The sequence below is a fragment of the Gracilinanus agilis genome, chromosome 3, assembly GCF_016433145.1.
Source record: "Gracilinanus agilis isolate LMUSP501 chromosome 3, AgileGrace, whole genome shotgun sequence".
Taxonomy (NCBI): Eukaryota; Metazoa; Chordata; class Mammalia; order Didelphimorphia; family Didelphidae; genus Gracilinanus; species Gracilinanus agilis.
This window is the reverse complement of record NC_058132.1, coordinates 3,559,228-3,573,352: the sequence shown is the minus strand read 5'-3', so window position 1 is coordinate 3,573,352 and position 14,125 is coordinate 3,559,228.

Below are 14,125 nucleotides of genomic sequence, written 5' to 3'. Positions count from 1 at the left end.
CTGGATCAGGAACCAGTGTGTGACTGTGTAGTGCTGTGTTAAATTTTGTGTTGCCACAAAATTTCTTCTTATGAGATTTTTTGTGTTTGCACTTGTCTTTTTTTATGTTATTAATGTAAAGTTTATTGTAATGTTCAGTTTTCCTCACCACTGCTGAGTTCTGATAGGCTTAACTATTGATCTTCATGTGCGAATGAGGTGTTTGTGTAATCTAAATCAGTGTTTTGAGTGTCTTGCTCTTGATATTGATCTGTTTCCTGGCTATCTGTGTGATCTTGTGCTTCATTTATATTTGCATCTATATCTTGGTCTCTTTCTGTTTGAGGCTTTATTTGTGAGTGTGATCTTCTGCTTTGAGGCTCTATTTCTATGTCAGATTCTGTTTCTTGTAATTGAGGCTAAATGTTTGGATGAGGTCTTGACTTCACTGTGGACTTTACATGCAAATAGTGATACCAGGCATCTTTTCCTTTGATTTTTACAGATGTAAGTGTAACCAAGATTAGTTCATGTGGTCCATACCATTTTGGTTCTAATACTGATCTTCTTGTGAAATTTCTGATATAGACTTTATCACCAGGTTTGTAATCGTGTAGGCTGAAATCTAATGGAACTCTTTATTATAATAATGATAACCCCCTTTCCCCCCTTACAGGACATCCCAGCTCAGATCCAGTCCTGAGGGCTTCCTGAGGATCTTTCTTTTGGAAATTGAAACCCTGATTACCTGATCAAAGCCATTCCATTGCATCTCTCCCATCAAGACTTCAACCATCAAGAGAGCTAAGTTTTTTGGACTCCATTTTGGGAGGGATTTCTTACTCTCCTTCTCCCATTACCCAACCTTGCTGAGAGACCCTTTTTCAGGCAAACTTTACAATTATAGAAAAGGATAGAAATAGAAAAACAGAAGAAGGGGCAGAGGAGAGAAACTTAGGTGTGGGAACCACCAGGGATCCCACCCAAGTGACAGACCCCAAGGAATAGAGAAGGCACCCCCAAAATCCCTCTGCCCTTCACCCCTTTCCCCAATCCCTAATTCACAAATAATAAAAGCCATTCATCAGTCAGATAGCATTCCAGAGTGCCTGAGAGACAACAAGGGAGAGGAGAACCACAGCTTGGTCAGGCTGCCTCCATTTTGAAGCCAGACCACACGCTGTGAAATTAACTGATCAGGGGGGAGGTTTGTGTGAACCCCGTCCTTATTCAGAATCAGACTGGAGTACCACATACCTCGTCTTATAGGGAAGCCTCACCCCCAACTCCTGTGGGGACACAACCACCCAGGTCACCCAGTTTCGGGGTGACACCCCCTTAAATTCTCCCAGTGTATATTCAGCCCGAGGGGAGAGCTGGAAGAGAGACTCATTACATAGACTTTCTATCTTCCCTCTATTAAACATTAGTTATAGGTTCTCTTTTACTGTTACATCAACCCTTCTTCCTGAATTTTACTACCAAGAAGAACAACAACATCTTATTCAGCAGAGTAACCTTGATTTAGGTTGGGCCTGTGTGGCCCAACCAGGCTGTTATCTATCAAACCTGATCAACAGTGTTTTAAAAGATTATCAATAATATCATTAGCTTTAATTAGTTAAGGACTTCCTGTTCCCTTTCTCCCAGCCATTATCCTGCTTCTCCTTCCCTAAGTCTATTAGTAATAAATAATCTTAAACTTACATCTGACTTGAGCTTCATCAGGAATCCTAGGGGTTCTAGTGAATCATATCCTGGGATAATTTGAGGGAAGAAGAGTATTGTATCTTGCAGAAACAGTGATCAATCTGCAGTCAATCTCAAGCATTATACAAAGGCAGAGGGTTCATTCCACATTCTAAGTAGGTAACTATCCATCATCCTGACTTCAACATGACTGTCAAATATATTATTACAAACCTCAGTGACTGCCCTGGAGGCTGCCTTTGCTGTGAGGACAGAACAAGGTGCTGGATGTCCTCAGCAGCCCCTGCCCTGCCCCCAACCCTCACCCACTTTTTTTTTATTCTGTCTAATGAGGCACAGAGACCTGGCCAAGGCCAACCCACGAAGCAGCCCCGAGTCCTCTGGCCTGGAGGCAGGAGCCTGGCTGGAGCCCTTCTCAGCTGCCCTTCCAGCCCTGCCCGCCATGCCCAGCCCTTTCCTTCTGCTAAAAATGCTCCTTTTCCTGTCTGGGCCTCCTCTGAGCACCCCCCAAACTCCTCCTGAAGCCTCCCTGGCAGGCCTGATGGAGCCCCCCAAGCCCGGGGCCTGGAGCTCAGCAGCACAGCCTGTCCCTGGGCCCTCCCTGGAGCTGGGGGACCCCCAGCCATCCCCGCTGAGGTGGGGCGTCACACTGAGGGGAGGAATGAATGGCAGCGCCTGGGCTTGTGTGGCTGCTACCTGGGCCACCTCCTTGAGGCCAGGAAACCCCAGAACCCGGGGGATGGGTTGATCCTGGAGCTCCCCCTGAGGACAAGCAGGGATGGCGCCCCCTGGAGGCCTGGCAGAGACACAGCGCTGAGTTCTGCTGGATTCCAGCCTGGGGGAGCCTGGCCAGGGCTGGGGATGAGCTGCACTCACCTGGTGTTGGATTTAAAAATCAGTCTGGCAGTCTACTGAACTATTTCTGGCCTGGACAAGCTACCCCCAGCCCCCAAGGTTTCCCAGCACAGTCTTCCTTATCTCCCCCTATGATAAGCCTAAACCTGAAGCTATCTTAGGTGATGAATATTTACCTTCTTGAGGAATTTTTATCTATGTTTACCTCCTGAACAATATCAGCCCACTTAATGAATATTTGCCAGATGCTTCCTGACACCACCTTGATAATTATGTATGTACCAACCCCCTTCCCCAAACATTTCTATATAAACTCTTGGCTGAGAATGCCCAGGGGTCAGTTCAGGGGAACCAGAAAGAAAACTGTGCACAGAGGAGTGCAGGCAGCCTCCCCACCCCCCCACCCCCACCTATTGCACCAGGTTCTGATCCTGAGCACAAGCCAATTCCAAGTCCCAGGACCCTGCTGTTAGGTTTACAATTAACATCTTCCACATTCTTATTTTCTATAAGGCTTATTAATAACACTTGAAATAGAATAGACAGATAAGCATAGATTTTAAAGGTTCTTACTCTAAGTCTGTAGCTCAGCCTTGCAAGATTCTCCATCCATCCTCCTGCTTGCTCTTGAAATTAGTGAACCAAAAAGACCCTAGGTGGGCTCCACCCAAACCCTTTTATCATGTAGATAATGGGATGGACCTGGTCTGCAATCCAGGAGTGGGGAGGGAATGAAATTCCCTCTGCACACTGCCTAACCAACAGCAGTCTCCCACACCTACCCCTGGAAGCCCCAACCCCAGGCACATGCCTGCAGAGAACTCAAAAGTCCAGAGCACTCAGCCCCTCATAACTTCCCATGAAGCCCCCAGTCCCAGGACAAAGTAGCTCCCAGATATCTGAGTGCTGCAAACTGTCAGCAGTCCCTAGAGGGACTGATTCAGTAGCTTTCAGAACTCCTGGCCCTCAAGCCATCATCCCAACTTGGAAGAAATGAAACCTGAAGAAACTCAGAATTAGAGCTGAGAGCAGCAGCAAAAAACAAAAACAAAAAAAAAAACACCCTGAAATTTAAGAGCATGTCTTCTTTACCCTGAAAGCAGAGAAACCTTTTAAGATAAAAGTAAAAAAAAAAGTTTTGGAAAATGAGCAAAGGGCAAAAGAAACACCTAACTAGAGAAAATTTCAATGGAGACAAAGAAGAGCAAGGAAGAGACTCCGTGGAGTACAGTGAGATCAAAGCAACCACATGCAAAACTTCAAAGAAAAATGAGAATCCATCTCAGCTTCTGGAAGAGCTGAGGAATTAAAGGAATTAAAAAGGCAAATTGGAGAAGTAGAAGAAAAATGGGAAAAGAAAAGAAAAAAACTGCAAAAAGAAAATAACAACTTAAGCAGCAAAATTGGTTGATTTGAAAATAAGGAATAAAAAAATACAATGAAGAAAAGAGGTTTTTTTTATGGTATAAGGTCAGCTTTTATTTCCAACTCTTTTCAGGACAAAGAATAATGACTGGCCATAAAAGTCTAATGCATTCTTTGAGAAAAGTGGTTTTCCTGGAGGGAAATTATGGAGGTACATTTGAATATTGAAATATTCAAATGGATTTCTACAAATGTGCATATGGACATAGACCAGTTAAATTAAACACTGACTGAAACTGCTTCCACTAACTGGGTTACAAACAAGTTAAATGGATCTAAAAAGTGAAAAGAGTTCTTAAAAAGCAGAATTGACCAAATGGAAAAGGAGATTCAAAAGGTCAAGGAAGAAAATCTTTAAAAAAATCAAAATTTCAAAGAGAAGTTAATATCTTCATGAGACTTTAAGAAACAATAAAATAAAACCAGGAGAATGCTAACACTGAAGAAAATGTAAAATATCTCATTGAGAAAAAAGATAACCTAGAAAATAGATGTAGTAGAGATAATTAAAAAATATGATAGTACCTAAAATACATGATGAAAAATAAAACCTACACATCATAGGACAAGAAATTACCAAAGAAAACTGCTCTTATATTCTCAAACAATCGGGTAAAATAGAAATTGAAAGAATCCACAAATCCCCTCCTACAATAAATCCCCAAATGACAACTCCTAGGAATATTATAGTCCAAATCAAAAGCTCCCAGGCCAAGAAGAAAGTGTTGTAAGCAGCCAGAAAGAAACAATTCAAATATCACAGAGCCACAGTTAGGATGACAGAATCTGGCAGTTTCCAAACTGAAGTATCAGAAAACTTGCTGGAAAGCAAGGGAACTGGGTTTACAACCAAGAATCACTTCCCCATCAAAACTGACCATATTCTTTCAGAGAAAAAAATAGCCATTTCATAAAATAGATTTCCAAGCATTCCAGATGAAAAAAATCAGACCTAAATAGAAAATTTGAAGTCCAAATACAAAATTCAAGAGAAGCATAAAAAGGTAAATAAGAAAGAGAAAATTTAGAGGACTCAAGAACATTGAATTGTGTATATTTATATATCAAAAGATGATATTTGTAACTCTTAACATTTTTATCATTATCATAGTAGTTAGAGGAAATATACATATACAGAGTATGTGCTAATAAGCTGTTTCAGGTGATATGCAAAAAAAAATCAAACAGTAAAAAAAGAAGATTATACTGATAGAAAAGGGAAGAGACAGGTAAAATGGGGTAAATTATATCACATAAAAAGTCGTAGGAAGAAAAAAACACTATTACATTTGAGGGGAGGATGAGGGAGTCCTGGACAATACTTAAACTTTATTTTCTTTTTATCTTAGCTGCATACTTGTTTTGTGTTCTGAAGATTTTTAGCTGAGGGAGGACAGGGCTAGGGTGAGAGAAACAGGCTGGGGTGTGAGGCCCTGAGTATGATTTGAGGAAAAGGATGATCTGAGGACCTAAGGGGCCAGGCAGAAAGGGCCATTTAGCCTGGGAAGGACCCTCCCAGAGAGAGATCTAGACCCACCAAGGCCTTACATCCTCTTTTGCTTCTCATGTGGCCCACCTTTCAAGGTAGCTCTGTCATGGACTCCTCCTCTAGGTAGCCTCTCTGCCTGGAAGTAGAAGCTATCAGCTCAGATCATCATCTCCTAGAAACTCAGTGCTGGGCTTGGAGGTCCAAGCTAGAGCCAGGAGATCAGAGAGGTTAGATGATTTCCCTGTCTTCTAACTAACTAAACTTCTAAGGGCCAGGCATGGTCTTTGATGCCTCCTTTGTGCTGTTTCCTGCTTCCCTCAGCTCTCTAGCTCCTACCCAGAAGCCCTGGTCTCCTGGTTATGAAAAATTCTCCTTGACTGAGCCAACCTAGATCACCCAACTGCTGTTCTCTGCCATCTTTATGCCACACTTCTTTCAATCTCTTTCCTCCTTTAACTCTGAGATGTATAATCACACCTTTTGCAGAGATTTCCCCAACCCTTATCATTGGGGCTCTTCTGTCACATGAAAAGAAAAATCCTTTGTTCTGCTATTAGCCTGTATTGTTTTTCTGTGTTCCCCTGGGGCTGAGTAAGGATACTGATTACAATAATTTCAGTAAAAGGAAATGTTAGTAAGAAAAGAGTCACATAGGGGAAACTGAGTGGAATTACCATCCTTATGTCACTTTCTGTGCGGGGTTCAGAACTTGTGATGGGCTGTGCCAATCCTTACAAGCTTTGACGGCTTCCTGCATGAGATGACTTGGCAGGGCATCCCTCCCTTCCAGACAGAGAGCAAATGGCTACCTTCTATCCCTCTAGAATAAAATGGAAGCAAGAAGATGCAGAAGTCTGTATCAGATAGGGAACACCACAGGAGTAATGTTCCCCAACTAGCCCTGCCTCTAAATGACCTCTGGCCTCTGTCACTGTTCTCCTGCCTTCATGGCTTCTCTGTGTAAATTCCATTCCTTCACTAGGCTTCCCCTGGAAGAGCCTGAGCATCACCTACATGATGTTGAAGGAGAGAATCCCTGCTCACCAACCTGAGACAAGCTGAAGGAGATCACTCCCAAGTGTTATGTGTTCTCTGAGCCTTGGTGGATCTGATCCATATATTTTCACAGCAGATCAGTGTTATTTCAGCAAGAACAAAAAAGTACCAGCTGGAAGCACCTGATGAACCCAAGAGGAAATTACGCTGGCACAGACAGGAGCTGGGGGTGCTGCTGCTGAGCACAAGTGGAAGCTTTGGGCAACAGGAAGCCCAAGAGCTTCTTGGAGATGGGAGGGCATCTAAGGGCAGAAACCCAAGAGAGCTGCTTCTGCCTGGGGACAAGAATAAGTCAGGGAGCCAGTAAACATCTATCAAACATCTACTGTGGGCAGACACAGTACCCAGTGCTGGGGTGACAAAGCAGGCACAGGATGGGCCCTGCCCTCTGGGAGCTCACAGCCTTATGGAGCACAGACCCAGCTAGGCTCCTACAAGCTACAGGCAGGATACACTGGAAATAATCCACAGAGGGAGGCCCTGGGATTAGATGACAATGACTAGGAGAGGGCTTCTGGCACAGCCTCCCACCTGGACCTCCCTGGAGTCCACTGAGCAGGGGAAGCCTCTGAGACGTGAGGAGAGCTCTCGCTTTATTTAGAAACTCAATGTATTTTTTCAGAGGGAGATCCTCCTCTCCTTCCCATCTCCCCTCGCTGGCCCTTGTCCTTCCTCCCCCAGACAAGGTGGGAAAGCAAGACAACAATATCCCTGTTATACATGCACATGCACACATACAATATCTATCTAATTGTGTGTAACACGCATTTGCATACATAAAGGAAGCTCATGCATTGCTGTATGAGTAACATACTTGTATATATTATTGTATTTACATATATTTACTTTTTTTTTTAAACCCTTACCTTCCATCATGGAGTCAATACTGTGTATTGGCTCCAAGGCAGAAGAGCGGTGAGGGTAGGCAATGGGGGTCAAATGACTTGCCCAGGGTCACACAGCTGAGAAGTGGCTGAGGTCGGATTTGAACCTAGGCCCTCCCGTCTCTAGGCCTGACTCTCATCCCACTGAGCTACCCAGCTGCCCACTCATATATTTACTTTTATGTCCATATGTGTGCTTTGGAGTATAATATAAGGTCTGGTAGCTCTCAGCCACTGTCCTTCCCATTTTTTTACTAGTTCCCTGGATATTTCTACTTCTATAAAATGGTCCCTTTGGGAGTTTGACAGGTCTGGCATTGAATGAATGAATTAATTTAGGTAGGATTATCATATTTATTATATTAGCTTGGTCCACCCAGGAGTAATTCATGTTTTTTTAATTGTTTAGAAGTAATTTTATTTGTGTGAAAAGTGTTTTGTAATTGCGTTCATATAATTCCTACATTTGTCTTGGCAAATAGATTCACAAGTATTTTATACTGCCTAGAGCAGCAATGGGCAAACTTTTTAAAGAGGGGCCAAAGGAAAGGAAATGCCCATCTGTCAGTCTGTTTCTAAGGCAACTCTTTTGAAGTTTCATTGTATTGTATCCTACTCATTGTATTTATCAGCTTAGGAATAATGTAGCAGGGCAGATAGAACATTTCAGGGGACTGCATCTGGCCAGCGGGCCGTAGTTTGACCATCACTAGTCTGGAGTGACTTGAAAAGGAATTTCTTTTCCTAACTCTTGCTGCTTGATTTTATTGGAAATAGATAGAAATGCTGACAATTTATGTGGATTTATTTTGCAACCTGCAACTATACTAAAGTCATTCATTATTTCAACTTGTTTTTACTTGATTTTCTAGGATTCTCTACATATCCCATCATATCATCCACAAAGAATGATCGTTCAGTTTCCTCATTGCCTACTTTAATTCTTTTACTTTCATTTTCTTCTCTTATTGCTAAAGCTGCCATTTCTTGTACAATATTAAATAATAGTGGAGAGTGATCATGGAAGTCCTTGTTTCACTCCTGATCTTTCTGGGAAGGCATCTGACTATTGTGATAATTGGATTAAGTCTACACTGCCCATCTTCAGATTTAATCACAGAAGGTGAGAGCACCTCCAGTTTTGGAAGGTCTGTAGTCCACGTGTGCTAGAGTGAGTGATGAATCAGAATCGACTGACCGCCCCCTCGGCGCTCTATGAGAATCGTCTATTGTGTTTGGACATGCAAATTAGGAGGGAGACACAGGAAGTGACGCATAAGTGACCCCTTTAAAAGGTCCTCAGTCAGCTGGGAGCTTCTGGTGAAGAGCGAGGCTGATGAAGGAGCTCTTCTGGTTCATGGAGGTGTGCTGGCTGGATCGCCGAGACCCCGGTGAGATGGCTTTAAATATCTTCTTTTGAATTCCACGTGGTGAGTTTAAAGACTGACTGAATCTTCCTGAACTTCTCTTAAGAAACTTCTTTAATAGACTCTGTGAATGAAGTTTTGCTCCATTCACCTCCGGGCCTCGGGCCCTCTGACTCTTGGCTGTGGATTAATTAGATCTACCTGGATTAATTAGAGGATCGTAGTAAATTGCCTACTGGGTTAGATTCTTATTTCCTTATTTCCTCTTTCTCTTCTTAATTGTAAATAAACTACCATAAAAGTCAATTTTGACTTGAGATTATTCTTATTTGAGGATTGATAATAGTTCAATCCTCTGGCGACCATCTTTTAATATATTGAACCAAAAAAAACCCTTTTTCCCCCTTACACTATCCCATTGCAGCTGATACTTTCTATGGCTTTAAAGAAATGCTACTTCCTATTTTAAGGAAAAGCCCTTTGATTCCTTTGCTTTCTAGTGTTTTTAATAGGAATGGGGGTTGTATTTTTTCAAAAAAAATTTCTGTATTTATTGAGATAATTATGTGCTTTCTGTTAGTTTGATTATCGGTATGGTTAATTATGTGAAGTTTTCCTAATATGAAATCATCTTTGCATAACTGGTATGAATCCCACCTGATCATAGTGAATAAACCTTGTGATATGTTGCTATGGTCTCTTTGCTAGGGTTTTATTTAAGATTTTTACATCATTATTAATTAAGGAAATTGGTGGATAATGTTCTTTCTGTGTTTTCAGGCATCCTGGCTTAGGCATCAGTACCATATTTCTGCCATAAAAAGAATTTGGTAGAAGTCCTTCTTTACTTAATTTGCCAAATACTTTGTATGGTACTAGCATTCATTGCTCTTAGATGTGTGGTAGAATTCACTTGTGAATCTATCTGGGCCTGGAGATTTTTTCTTAAGGACTTTAGCAGTGGCTTCTTCAATTCCTTTTTCTGAGTTGGGATTATTATTTAAGTATTCTAGTTTCTCTTTTGTTAATCTGGGCAATTTATATTTTTGTAAATATTCATCCATTTCAACTGGGTTAACATATTGTCATATAGTTGAGTAAAATAGCTAACAATAATTTCTTTCATTTTCTTTTCATTGGAAGTAAATTAATTCTTTTCATTTTTTATACTGGTCATTTGATTTTTTTTAAATCAAATTATGTCTGCTGATCATTACCAACTTACACATGGCAATAATATTCCAAATTGTGGGAGCTTTTCTCCCTCATTTTAAGTTACTTCCCATTTTTCTCCTGTTAAAGCAAATTTTCTGTAATCATATGATGAAGAAGGTCTTAGAAAGACAAGTCTTAGAATATAGGAATCGTGAAGGCAAATAGAAGTTTTTAGCCATTTTAAATGAGGTAGCAGATTAAGGAGATCCCTTTTCCTAAGGATTTAAAAGGAGGAAGAATCTAGGACATAAGGAAAACCTGGCAAACATCAGTGCCAAAAGAGAGGGAAGCCACACATATAATGAATTCTAAGCAGCATTTTTATAAACAAGATTCAGATAGAACACTGAATTGCTCCCCAGTACCAGTAAAGTTTATACATCTTGAAGCCTCAAGGCAGGAAACAATGAGATAAGAGGGAAGCCTTGGCACCTAGGAATACTAATGAAATCACCTGTAGACTAGGCCTAAGTCCAATGGTAAATGATCCCTTATTGCCAATGAATAGATACTCAGGTAATTGAAATGGGTACCCAAAACTAAGTTAGTTAAGGCTAGAACTCAGTTAAATCAGGAGACCCCCTGTTATTTCCATAACAAGAGAATTATTCTCAAAATAATTTTATCTACAGGCTTTTTGCATTGGCTGACTCAGTGGCAAAATTATTTCTTTCAAAGTAATAGTTAATAGGAGTAAAGGTCTAAGCCATTTAAGCATGATTATAGTTGTTAAGTAGTTAAAGGTGAATGAAAACAGTTTTTTAAATCCCTAGCATCTCAGCCTCCCCAAAGGGGGTGTGTGTGAGAGGTTTAAAATTAGGGAAATTAGAAAAATTTTTAATCTTGAGAATTTTTGGAATTAATTTTAATTTTGAGACTTTCAGTTTGACTTTTAAAATTGTTTTGAAGCTGAAATTGTCATGTAGTTTTTAAAAAATGATTTTGACATTGCTGTAATAGAATATTCAATTAGAATTTACTTGATATTAGATGATATTTTAATTTTGGGCTACGAACAGGGGAAGGGCCACTTTCAGATTTACAAGCTCTGATGAACCTGTGATGTGGATTTTATTTTTTACTTTTATATTGCTATAGTTGTAGGGTTGTTCTTCTATATCAAAATCCCAAACTTTTTTGGCCTACCACCCCCTTTCCAGAAAAAAATATTACTTAGCACCTCCTGGAAATTATGAAACTATTTATTGAACTCAGAATAGAATGTAATACAAAAAAAGTGTGGCCATCACTGCCTCCCTGGACTGCTGCAGCACCCACCAGGGGGCTGTAGCACCCACTTTGGGAATCACTGGTTTACACTCATGAGGTTTTTCTCCAGTGTAGATTCTCTGATGACTGGCAAGATTGCTCCTTTCTGTGAAAGCCTTTCTACAATGTTTACATTTAGAAGGTTACTCTCTAGTGTGGATTCTCTGATGTTTGGTAAAAGAGCCCTTCCATATAAAAGGCTATTTCCTTCCACATCCAGGATATTTGTCAAGAAAACACTCATCACAAACACAGGTAGTGATAAGTCGATAACACTCAGATCTTTCAGGGAATATTTACTTTTCATATGTACCTAAACACTCATCCTTAGTTAGTTATATGTTTACCTTGCATTCCATCCTGACCTATTTGTCCTGATGTCCCTTTGATAACCATAGGGGAATTGGACTGTGACCTATCACTTGCATGAGTTGCTTGGCCTCCTGGAGGGATTAGGTCAAGTTTCCTAAATAATTTGGGAATTGATTAATCTACTTCAATTCTACTTTATTCAGACTACTTCAGTGTCACTCAATCATCTTTCCCTTTCCCTGGGTCCCCTAAACCAAATTCTTTTGTTCCTTGGAGTTGTCATCTCATGCAGTAGCACTCCCAGGAGTTTGGTGACTGGAGCTGCCACAGTCTGGGGACTCTGTATGGGTTTATAGCCCACAACTCTGCAAGGAGGCCCCATTTTAGTGCTAAACTTTCCTTAAAGAGTGATTTTTCTGACGATTTAATAGTTGTGTTTTTTTCAAGTTGAACACATATTAGGAATCTGTTTCTTCATTTTCTTTTTGTTCTTTGAACCCAGGAACTGTGCCTTGCCAGAATCAGATTCCAATTTGAAGGGGCTCTGTGATAATGAGATTAAATCTACTTTGCCCATTCTCAAATCTAATCACCAAAAGTGTAAACAACTCCTCTTAACTCTCAAGTGGGGAGGTCTGTGACCCACTTGTGCAAGAATGGGTCACAAATCAGAATTGACTGACTGCCCCCTAGGCAGTCCTAAGAAAAGCCTCTGTTGTGATTGGACACGTAAACTGGAAGGGAGGCACAGGATGTGATGGAAGAAATGGCCTAGATAAATTGAAAGAAGTTCTGGGGCTCAGCCCCTTTTGGCTCTTGGCTGCTCCCATCTTCCTGTAGTGGGTGACTAGGACCTGGAGGAGCTCCAACCACTGGCTGAGACCTTGGACTAAGTGGGACTGCTGTTCATCTCTCCCTTGGAATTACACGTGGTGAGTGTAAAGACTAAATCTTCCTGGACTTCTCTAAAGTAACTCCCCTTTCAAAAGGAGACTCTTTGATGGAAACTTCTGCTTCATTCACCTCTGGGGCTGAAGGCTGAGCCTCCTCCAAATGAGGACTAATTAGATCTGCCTGAGTTAAACAAGGTGGCCAGAGTAAATTACTTGGTGTGTTAGATTACTTATCTTACCCTATCCTCTCTCTGATTTTCTTATTTTCTCTTCCTCTTCTCATTTGTAAATAAACTTCCATAACAGTCATTTTGACTTGAGGTTATTCTTTAATTGGGGATTGATAATTATTCAATTCCCTGGCAACCAAACATTTTAATATTCACCCAACCAAAACCCCTTTTTACCCCTTACAGGTCACAAAGAATGAAATACCAGGAGAAAAATGATGTTGCCACACTGGATCTCATGGCCAAAGCAAGGATTCAGTAAAAATCAAGAGGTTATTGCAAAGGCATTTTTCTTGTTGTGACAATATCAGAAAACATCATGAGTTAAGGAATCTTGACCTTCTCCCTACAAGAAAGAATTGGGGTGTGTGTGAAGTAGGAAATTAGTGTATTATTCTCATTACCTGGGAATTGCTCCAGGATGATGGTTTTAGATCCTGAAGGACTCTGACTAAAATTCGAGTATCTTGAGTATCCTTTTGTCCTAGAAGCTTCTCTTATTGTATCTTTGTATTTGCATTATTGAAGCTCCTAACAGGTTCAGCTCAGTGGCTTGAATGGTCCTCCCTCTGCCCCTCCTAGATAACCCAGTCCCAAATCCCTTCCCTTCTTGTATGTGGCTCCAACTCCCTGGTCATTCCTATATAATACTGATTTGCTGGGTATCCATTGGGAAGCTATTCTCCAATTTCTTGAAGATGTTAATAAGCTTGAATGTGTTCATTGTAAAGCCAATGTAAAACTATTCAACACTATTGTGCAAAGTTATAATCCCTTCTAGGAGACTTGATTATATCAGGCTCCTATAAAAAGGGGATTTTTCTGTGAATTATTGGGTATTTGCCTTGGGTCTTAGACCTGAGACAGTGCCCTCCTCCAAATCTCTCTCTCTCTCAATAAAGCCTTATATTTTAAGTGATTGCCATCCATGGTCATAAATTTTTTAAAAATAAGTGGTAAAAGAGGGTGAACTTAGAAATTTCCATGGGCCCCAATTTCCACCCTGCACAGGGGGCAATCCAAATTCCCAAAAGTCCATCCTTTGCAGTACTGGCTGAATAAACAATGGACCTTCTGCCTCTTCAAAAGGTGTTTACATCAGCATCAAGAAGAGATCCTTACCATGACAGGAAGCTTCCCATTTAGCATTTCAGACATCTCTAAGTTCTTCTGTATTGCATATCAAACATCCTTAACAGCAACAGGACCTCACAAGTTAGAAACTTTCACTGATGGTCCATTTCTCCCAGACTGACAGGACCCTCGCCATGTCCCCTGGATGTATTCTTAGTGATCTTCCCCCTCCCCATCCTCCTTATCCCCAGTCGCATTGCCATGAATTTATGAACTTTCCCTGTAATGAGGATTTGGCAAACCTGAGTAGAATCCAGACTTTGTATCTTGAAAGGAGCTTTCTGTATTGCCTCCCCTTGTCTGTCAA